This window comes from Urocitellus parryii, chromosome 2 (genome assembly GCF_045843805.1).
Source record: "Urocitellus parryii isolate mUroPar1 chromosome 2, mUroPar1.hap1, whole genome shotgun sequence".
In the NCBI taxonomy this organism is placed as follows: domain Eukaryota; kingdom Metazoa; phylum Chordata; class Mammalia; order Rodentia; family Sciuridae; genus Urocitellus; species Urocitellus parryii.
Genome location: NC_135532.1, coordinates 149,999,618 through 150,008,675, shown reverse-complemented (window position 1 = coordinate 150,008,675; position 9,058 = coordinate 149,999,618). Strand labels below are relative to the sequence as shown.

The window sequence follows — 9,058 nt, the reverse complement described above, 5'->3', positions numbered from 1 at the left end:
CTACACACATATACAAAATTTTGTTGGATTTTTTTAATGTTTTTATTAGTATATTGTAATCATACATAACAGCAGAGTTCATTTTGACATATTCATTAATGTATATATTATAGTTTGCTCTATTTTAGTCCCCAGTACTTCTTCTTTTCCTCCCCTTCTCCTTTCTCCAGATCATCATCTTCTATTTTTTTGGTATTCCTTATTTTTATTTTTAAAATTGGTGCATTATGATTGTACACAATTGGAGAGCACTGTGATACATTCACACATGTATCTAGCATAATTTGGTCAACTTCATGTCCCAGTTCTTCTCTTTCCTCACCTTTGGTGTCCTGCCTCTACTCTACTGATCTCCCTTCTATTTTTTATGAGATCCCCCCTTCTCATTCCTTGTCTCTCTCTAGCTTTCTTTATATGAGAGAAAACACTTGACACTTGATTTTTGAGTCTGGCTTATTTCACTTAGCATGATGCTCTCCAGTTCTATTCATTTGCCAGCAAATGACATAATTTCATTCTTTATGGCTGAGCAAAACTTCATAGAGTGTATACACCATGTTTTCTTTATCTGTCTATTAATGGGCATCTAATTGGTCCCCAAACTTGGTTATTGTGGATTGTTCTGCATAAATATTGATGTGACCAAATCACTGTAGCTTGTTGATTTTAGTTCTTTTGGATAAATACCAAAGAGTGGTATAGCTGGGTCATATGGTGGTTCCATTTTTAACCTTGTGAGTAATCTTTTAGGGGGGTGGGTACCAAGGATTTAACTGAGAGGCACTCGACCACCGAGCCATATCTCCCACCCTATTTTGTGTTTTATTTAGACATAGGGTCTCACTGAGTTGCTTAGTGCCTTGCTTTTGCTGAGGCTGGCTTTGAATCTGAGATCCTCCTGCCCTAGCTTCCTGAGCCACTGGGATTACAGGTGTGTGCCACTATGCCTGGTTTGTGAGGAATCTTCAAGTGGCTACAAAGTGATTGTACTAATTTGCAGTCCTAACAAAAATGTCTGAGTGTACCTTTTCCCCCACATCCTTGCCAGCAATTATTGTTATTTATATTCTCGATGATTGTCATTCTAAGTGGGATGAGATAAAATTTAGTGTAGTTTTGATTTGCATCTCCCTGATTGCTAAGGTTGCTGAACATATTTTAATATATTGTTAGTCAAATTTATTTTTTTCTTCTGAGAAATTTCTATTTAGATCTTTTGCCCATTTGTTGAGTGGAGTATTAGATTTTTTTGGTGCCAAGATATTTAGTTCTTTGTATATTGGATTTTGATAAGGATTTTATTGACTATAAGCTTTTCGTGAAAAACTGACTTTTTTTTTTGAGTTGTGTAGCCCTTTATTAGCAACTAAAATAGAAGGTATCTGTTGTACAATACGGGTAGTAATTGTCTATAACTGGAGATTTATTATATTCTAATACAGATCATTTATAATGCAATTTCTTAAAAAGCTTCCACCCCTTTTTGTTTGTGTACAGTTTGCAAAACTATTCTGAAAGTGGAATATATGTGCAGAAGTCTGCAAAGAGTGCAAATTTAGGATATGGTAAATGCTTTACAAGTTACTTTCAAAAATCTGTCTTCCACAACTGGGCCTTACATTGTCACCTTTTATAATCAAAATATTTTTGATGCCAGCCTTCCTTCCACTGCCCAAAACTATAAAGCATTTTTTTAATGAACTGAAATTAAGAAGGATTACACCTACTAGAAAAGAGAAGAAAGTTCTATTAGTTTGTGGTTTCAGAATCCCCCCCAAACCAGAACCAATATCTTGGTAGAGGCTAGGCTGGGACCCCAGACAGAGTATGAGTATGTGCAGGTGGCATCCCTGAGGATTCAGAGCTTCAGTGGACTGTGAGCGCTCCAGCTGCATAACTCACGGAACTGTCTTGCCAGTTTCTACACTGGCTTGACTGGGCATAATTCAAAAAGGAAAAGCTCATATTCATTCCATTCTTCTGGAGCTCTGTGATAGCATTTAATAACACCCCAATGGGATGTCTTCCACATATAGTATTATGGTATTTCTTCAAGTAATTGCTAAAAGATACAGGATCTAATTGTTCTGTAATACTCATTCCTATTTTATCTAGATGTTCAATGGATCTATAAATCTCCCCCTGGGATTCATCATAGTAACTGTAACGGAACCTTTGACCCCAATGGCAGAAATCAGAAGAAACCACAAAGAGATTACTAGGATCCGCTAGATATTTACTGAAGAGTTTTCTGAATTCCTGTTCTTTTGACTCACTCAGAGCTCCAACCAGTACAGGAATAATGGTAAACTCATCCTTATGGCTTTCCATGGCTTTAGCTGTATAAGGCAAATGTATTTCAATACTGTGTTCATCTTCATCTGTCTGTAGAGTCATGCGTTCAAACATTCCTGTCTTCCATAGCTCTCCATAAATCTTTTGGTCAATACGAAGGTCATATAGAGGTGTCCTATATATATCCACACTGGAAAGTGCACATCGAGAGAGGGGCACATGATGAGAAGGCCCAAGGATGAAAATTCTCCGGGTAATAGATGGATCCACTTGTTTGTAAGCATGGGCAGCACAAGATCCACAGTACGTATATCCTGCATGGGGTGCAATAATGGCTGTAGCAGGTCTTTTTGTCGACTGTACTTGTGAAAGCCAACCTTCTAGCTGTGCATTCATATGCGGTCCTGAGGCTGTGTACCAGCTCCCGTTGTGGCTGGCTTCCCTGCAGACCACTCGGTTGGACATCTTGGTGCCTGTGCCGCCTATGGTGCACGAGGATGAATGAGGAGGCTGCGGAGGCGGCAAGGGCAGGCGGCAAGGGGACACCGGGCCCAGCCCAGGAGGAGGTGGCAGCGGGGAGGGGTGAAAAACTGACATTTTTTTTATTTTTTATTGTTGGTCGTTCAAAACATTACATAGTTTTTAATACATCATATTTCACAATTTGATTCAAGTGGGTTATGAACTCCCAATTATACCCCATATACAGATTGCTGAATCACATCAGTTACCCTTCCATTGATTGACAAATTGCCTTTCTAGTGTCTGATGTATTCTGCTGTCTGTCCTATTCTCTACTATCCCCCCTCCCCTCCCCTCCCCTCCCCTCCCCTCCCCTTTTCTCTCTCTACCCCTTCTACTGTAAATCATTTCTTCGATTTGTATTATCTTGTCTTACCCCTCCTTTCCTCTTATATGTCATTTTGTATAACCCTGAGGATCGCCTTCCATTTCCATGCGATTCCCCTTCTCACTCCCTTTCCCTCCCACCTCTCATCCCTGTTTAATGTACATCTTCTTCTCAAGCTCTTCGTCCCTACCCTGTCCTTGTTTACTCCCCTTATATCAAAGGGGTCATTTGGTATTTGTTTTTTAAAGATTGACTAGCTTCACTTAGCATAATCTGCTCTAATGCCATCCATTTCCCTCCAAATTCTATGATTTTGTCATTGAAAAACTGACATTTTTAAAATTTTTTAATTTTTTTTTTAAAGTTTTTGGCGGGCACAATATCTTTATTTTATTTTTATGTGGTGTTGAGGATCGAACCCAGTGTCCCGCACATGCTAGGCGAGCGCGTTACCGATTGAGCCACATCCCCAGCCCCAAAAACTGGCATCTTTATACTGTTGATTTTTCTACATGTTCCTTAAATGATCTTTATATTCATTCAAACACAATTGTAATTTTCACCTTGTGTTAATATTTTTCCCAGCGATTTGATCTTTTTGATGCTACAATTAGAATCGCGAAGTATCTAATTTTCTTATGGTGTAGGAATGCAGTTCAGTTTTGTTATGTCAATAGTTGGCAACTTTGCTAACTTGCTTATTCTAATATAGTACAGATTCATTTATACATTCTACAAACAGATATATACAAGTAGTGACTATTTTAATTCTTTTCCATATTCTCAAACCGTTTCTTTCTTTCTTTTTTTTTTTTTCAAGAAACTCCACTACAAAATTAAATAATAATGTAGAGTGTGAGCATCCTTGTCTTGTTTCTAATCTCAGGGAGAACACTTTCTATACAGTATCATTTTGGTTATGATATTTGCTACAGTTTTTCACTGTTAGATATTCTTGAAAACTTTTTCCCCTAATCTGCTAGGAATTGAATATAAAATTTGATCAAATGCTCTTACATTTTTTGAAATGATCAAATAAATTTTATAATTTATTCTGCTGTTGTGGTCTTCTGATTTTTGGATATTACACCAAACTGTATTCCTGGAATCATGCAACTATATTATCTTTCTGTATCAGCTAAAATTTTATTTAGAAATTTGTATAGGTAGTTCTTCTTCTATGACAAATTTTTAGAGCAGTTTTAGGTACACAGCAAAATTGAGAAGAAGATATAGAGACTTTCCATATACCTCCTATCCCCATATATGCATAGCCTCCCCTATTATCAACACCCACTCCACAAGAGAGAGGATTTCTTACAGTTGATAAACCTATACCGGCACATAACAATCACCTACATGTCATAAATTAAATCAGGGTTCACTTTGGCTGCTGTACATTCTGTTCATTCAGACAAGTATGTAATGACATGTACTAACGATTATTGTATCATAAAAAGTTTTCATTACCCACCCCAATACTTTGTGCACTGCCTACTTTTCCCTCCAACCCCTAAACATGTAGTAGCCACTGATGATTTTTTACTGTCTCCAGTTTACCTTTTCCAGAATGCTATGGAATTGGAATCAGCGACATTTAGCCTTTTCAGAGTAACTTCTTTTGCTTAGAAATATGCACTTAAGGTTCTTTCCTGCCTTTTCATGGCTTGATTTTAGTGCTGAATAATACTCTGTTGTCTGGATGTACCTCAGTTAATTTATCCATTCACCTACAGAAGGCTTGCAAGTTTTGACAATTATAAATAAAACTTCTATAAACATCCCGTGCAGGTTTTTGTTTGAACATGTTTTGAAGATATCTATGGCTTTGAGAAAAGTTATTCTGTACAAAGTTAGGCTGATCTCATAAAAAGAAAGTAATCATTCCTTCATGGAGGAATCTATATAAAATATGTCATTTCTCAAAAGTGGTTAACAGAAATCATCAGTAAAGACATCTAGACTTGAATATTTTGGGGGAGTGGGAAAAAAAGAGTTAAAATTATAAATTCACAAATTAAGGATACTGATCCAGGATTGCTATTTCTTTTTTTGTGTGTCAATTTCAGCAAGTTATGTTTTATTTTCTGGTAATCTGTTTTTTCTAAATGATCAAATTTAATGTCATAAAGTTATTCACGATATTTTCTTATTCTAATGTGACTGTCTAGAATTCTGCCTAACTTAAGATTTTCTTCAATTTCCTTTAATAAGTCTTTGGTAACTAATTTTTAAGTTACCAAATGTAGGGAAGAGCAGTACTTGTTTATTTTAAATGTTTTTCTTCTGATCATATGTTTATTGTGGAAAACTTAAAAGCACAAAAAAGGAAGTAGCATAATCCATGGTCCTGCCACCCAGAAAAAAACACCACAGTTACCATTTTAGGATGTCTCTTGCTAGTTTTTTTTCATGCACATATATTTGAAAATGTATATAGTAGTATATTTTGTTAACTATTTTATAAACTATTTTAAATTATGTGTTTTGATCATTAAATCACAGTAATTTCTCACACGTATTTTAATAATTTCATATTCACTAAATGCACATTATCTGAGATCATTGTAATGGTTATTTCTAAAGTCTTGCTATTTTAAACAATATTGACATGAAGATCTTTGTAAATTTCTGATCATTTTCTTGAGATAGCCTACAGAATGAGTCAAGTCAAATGCTTGAGCATGGATTATATGTATTCTCATCTCCTGGCAATATTCATGAGGGCTCAACTAAACATAACCTGGTGACATTAGTTTTCACCAATGTATTGTGAACAGAAATGCATGCCTCATTTGTAAGTTGAGTATTTAAATATGGCTATAGGACCCTGCACTGTTCTTTCTCTTTATCCTGACATAGCAGTTAGGACAGCTACCATCTTGAACATTACTATCACCTGTATATATCAGTCAGAGAGCCCTTTGCTGATGCATGAAGGATGGGTGACATAAGCAAGAAAAATAAACTGCTATGGTTGGACTATGTAAAATTTATTTATTGGAAACTTAATCCTTAAATTAATGTGTAAGTAGTATTTGGAGGTGGCACCTTTGAGAAGTAATTAGCATTAAATAAGGTCATAAGGGTGGTAAACTCATAAAGGTATTTGTGGCTTTGGTAGGAGAGAAACCCAAGGTTGCACCCTGCTCTGTTTCACAGTGTGACACCTTCTGCCTAGTTATGATGCAGCAAAATGACCCTTGGCAGATGCAAACACCATGCTCTTTGGAATTCCCAGCTTCCAGAATTGTGAGATAAATAAAATTTTATTCTTTATAAATTACCTAGTCTGTAGTATTCAGTTATAGACTTTAAGGTTTGGATGTTGTTACTTCAGTAAAACCTAGATATTCTGACTGGACATTTTCCCAATCTTTGCTGTCCTAATCACACATTGATTCCTTACATACTATTATATCTATGTTCTGTTAGAATAATAATATTAAATAGCATAATAGTATTACAGTACTATTGTCACCAAAGTAGTACTTTGATGATTAGAGCTTTAATATTTGATTAGGTCAGTTTCTTTTTCTATTTTTTTTTGTTTCAAAATTTCATTTGTTTTCCCCTCCCAAATGAATTTTAGAAATCAGTAATTTAACTTAAAAAACTGATTATTTACATTCTATATTATTACTTATATTTCATTTGATTATTTTTTAGGATTTTCACAAGTATTATTTCAGTTGTTAATTAGATATATCTGTCCATTCTAATTTGTCTTTCATTGTTTTCTGCCTTGTCCCCTTTCTTTTCACTTTTATGTTTGTTTTCAATCCAGTTGTAATTTTATAACTTAATTCTTAATCCATTTATTCTTATTCTTCAAGGTCAATATTTTGATATTTGGTCTGGATTTTACTTTGCTTAACTCATATTTTGCATATTTGATTTCTGATTATATTTTTAACTATATAGGGAGATTTTTTTAAAAAATAGTGCTTATGTATGTCTTAACTGAAAGACTAATGTTTTTACTGGTTCTCCCACTGCAGTGGGTCGTGAATTCCAACTTCTGTCACTTTGGTACTAGGTGATTGCTGAAATTTTGGCTTCATGCTCTGGCATTGGAACTGAGTTTTCTTGCTTGTTTTTTTTTCCAACTCTCACTCTACATGAGTAAAGATTAGGAGTTGGCAAATGGCTTGAGGGCAAATTGCTGAAGCATTTCAGGCTCTGCTTTCTGTTATTCCCTTCCAGTTATATTCTGGCATCTTTGATCTGTGTTTCCCCAGCCTGGTGAAGTCTACCACTTTCTCCTTGGGGGTGGTGGTCCAGATCACCAAACTCTGAAGGAAAATCTAGTCACTAAGCAACTTCATGTTGGACTACCTACTCTACCGTGTCTTTGCCCCTCAAGTTCTGATTGTCCCAGTTACTCTTCAATGCCTTCACTGGTGCCTTCAAACATTTTTCCTTTCAGCTTTAATTGTTTTTTGGCAAGAGTATTGGAAATAGCTAGAGTACAAGATTTTCCCCTTAATTTAGTACATTTTTTTTTTGTATTGGTCAGTTCCATTTTCATTCTAATCTTTGCCTTTATTCTATTTTATTATACTTTAAACTCTTATGTTTTAGGAAAAAACATTTTTTTTTTACTTTTTATGTATTAAAGAAGCAAAGAAGATAATTTAGTAGATAATTTCCAAAAATTATCTTAATTTTCCTAACTGAAAATCATTTTACACACATACCAGGTATCCCTCAGGCAGTTTTTGCTTTCTTTATTTCTTAACATTGCTTTACTCATCCTAGAAAGAAAAAGAAATCTTTGCTCAGGTTCTGTGTATAGAAGAAGAGAAAGAAATTATATTTCTCCAAGTCCCCTGCATTGTTCAGTAGGGTGTGGAGTAAATTGTTCATCTTCTTAAACTGAAGAAGGGTGTTTTTATTAGACGTCTACTAGCCAGATTTCCATGGTCAATGAATCACTGGTTTAGAATGGCTCAGCTAGATTTTTCTCTTGTCTTTCAGTTGAATTCACTGACTTAGAAGGAAGTTTATTTCTGAATCATGTGAGAACAACAGCAATTCTTTCAGGAGGGTAGTCCTTAAAATGTAACACTCTCAAATGCACTGATTTATTTGCCTCTTCCTATATTTCACCCTAATTTTAAAGACATAGCTTCCACTTGTGTGTGTTTATAAGCACCAACTACCTCAGGATAAAAAAGTTCATATTTAATAAGAATTTGGGAAGAAGGATGCCTTAAAAGTTTTTGTGTGTTAAAGGGGAGTGGCTGCCAAGGGTGGATAAGGAAGAGCAGGGTTTTCGTGTCAGGCAGTCCTGGGATTTTGTATTGGTGACCCTGCTTTCAAGCTGTGCAACAGTGGGAAGTTCATTTAAACCTGTCTTAGTGATTAAAAACTGGTCTGAGAGGAGCACCCTCCTCAAAGTATTATTATAAGGACAAACATGATATAATCAGTACAATCTTTGTACAATGAAAGTGTTCCTAAATATTAGCTGCTATTATTAACTTTATTCTTTTTCTTTTTTATTCTTTTTATTCATACATAATATTACCATTCATTTTGACATAGTTGTGAAAGCATAGAATATAATTTGCTCTAATTTCATACCCAGGGCTTCCTCTTTCCCTCCCCTCCTCCTTCCCCCAGTTCCCTTCCCTCTACTCTACTGATCTTTCTGCTATTAACTTTTAGTTTTGTAAATTAGAGCCTTGTGAATGAAAATAGTATGTATGAATGATATTCAATGTGGTATATTTATATATTTACACAGGAAAGTTTAGGACAGAATTATTCTACTGTTCTTCCCTTATACTGTCCCTCCTCCTTCCTCCTCAATCTCCTTCATCTAATTCATTGACTCTTCTATTTTCATGAAATCTCCTCCCTTTATCTTTTTTGTTTAAAAATTTCCCCCCTTATTTTGGATTAGCT

The 9,058-nt window shown here is 35.3% G+C and overlaps 1 pseudogene; it reads right to left on the bottom strand.

Annotated features, from left to right (window-relative positions):
* Window positions 1-1,609: 1,609 nt before the first annotated feature.
* Window positions 1,610-2,796, bottom strand: LOC113192307 (protein MEMO1 pseudogene; annotated as a pseudogene).
* Between the last annotated feature and the right edge of the window lie 6,262 nt (window positions 2,797-9,058).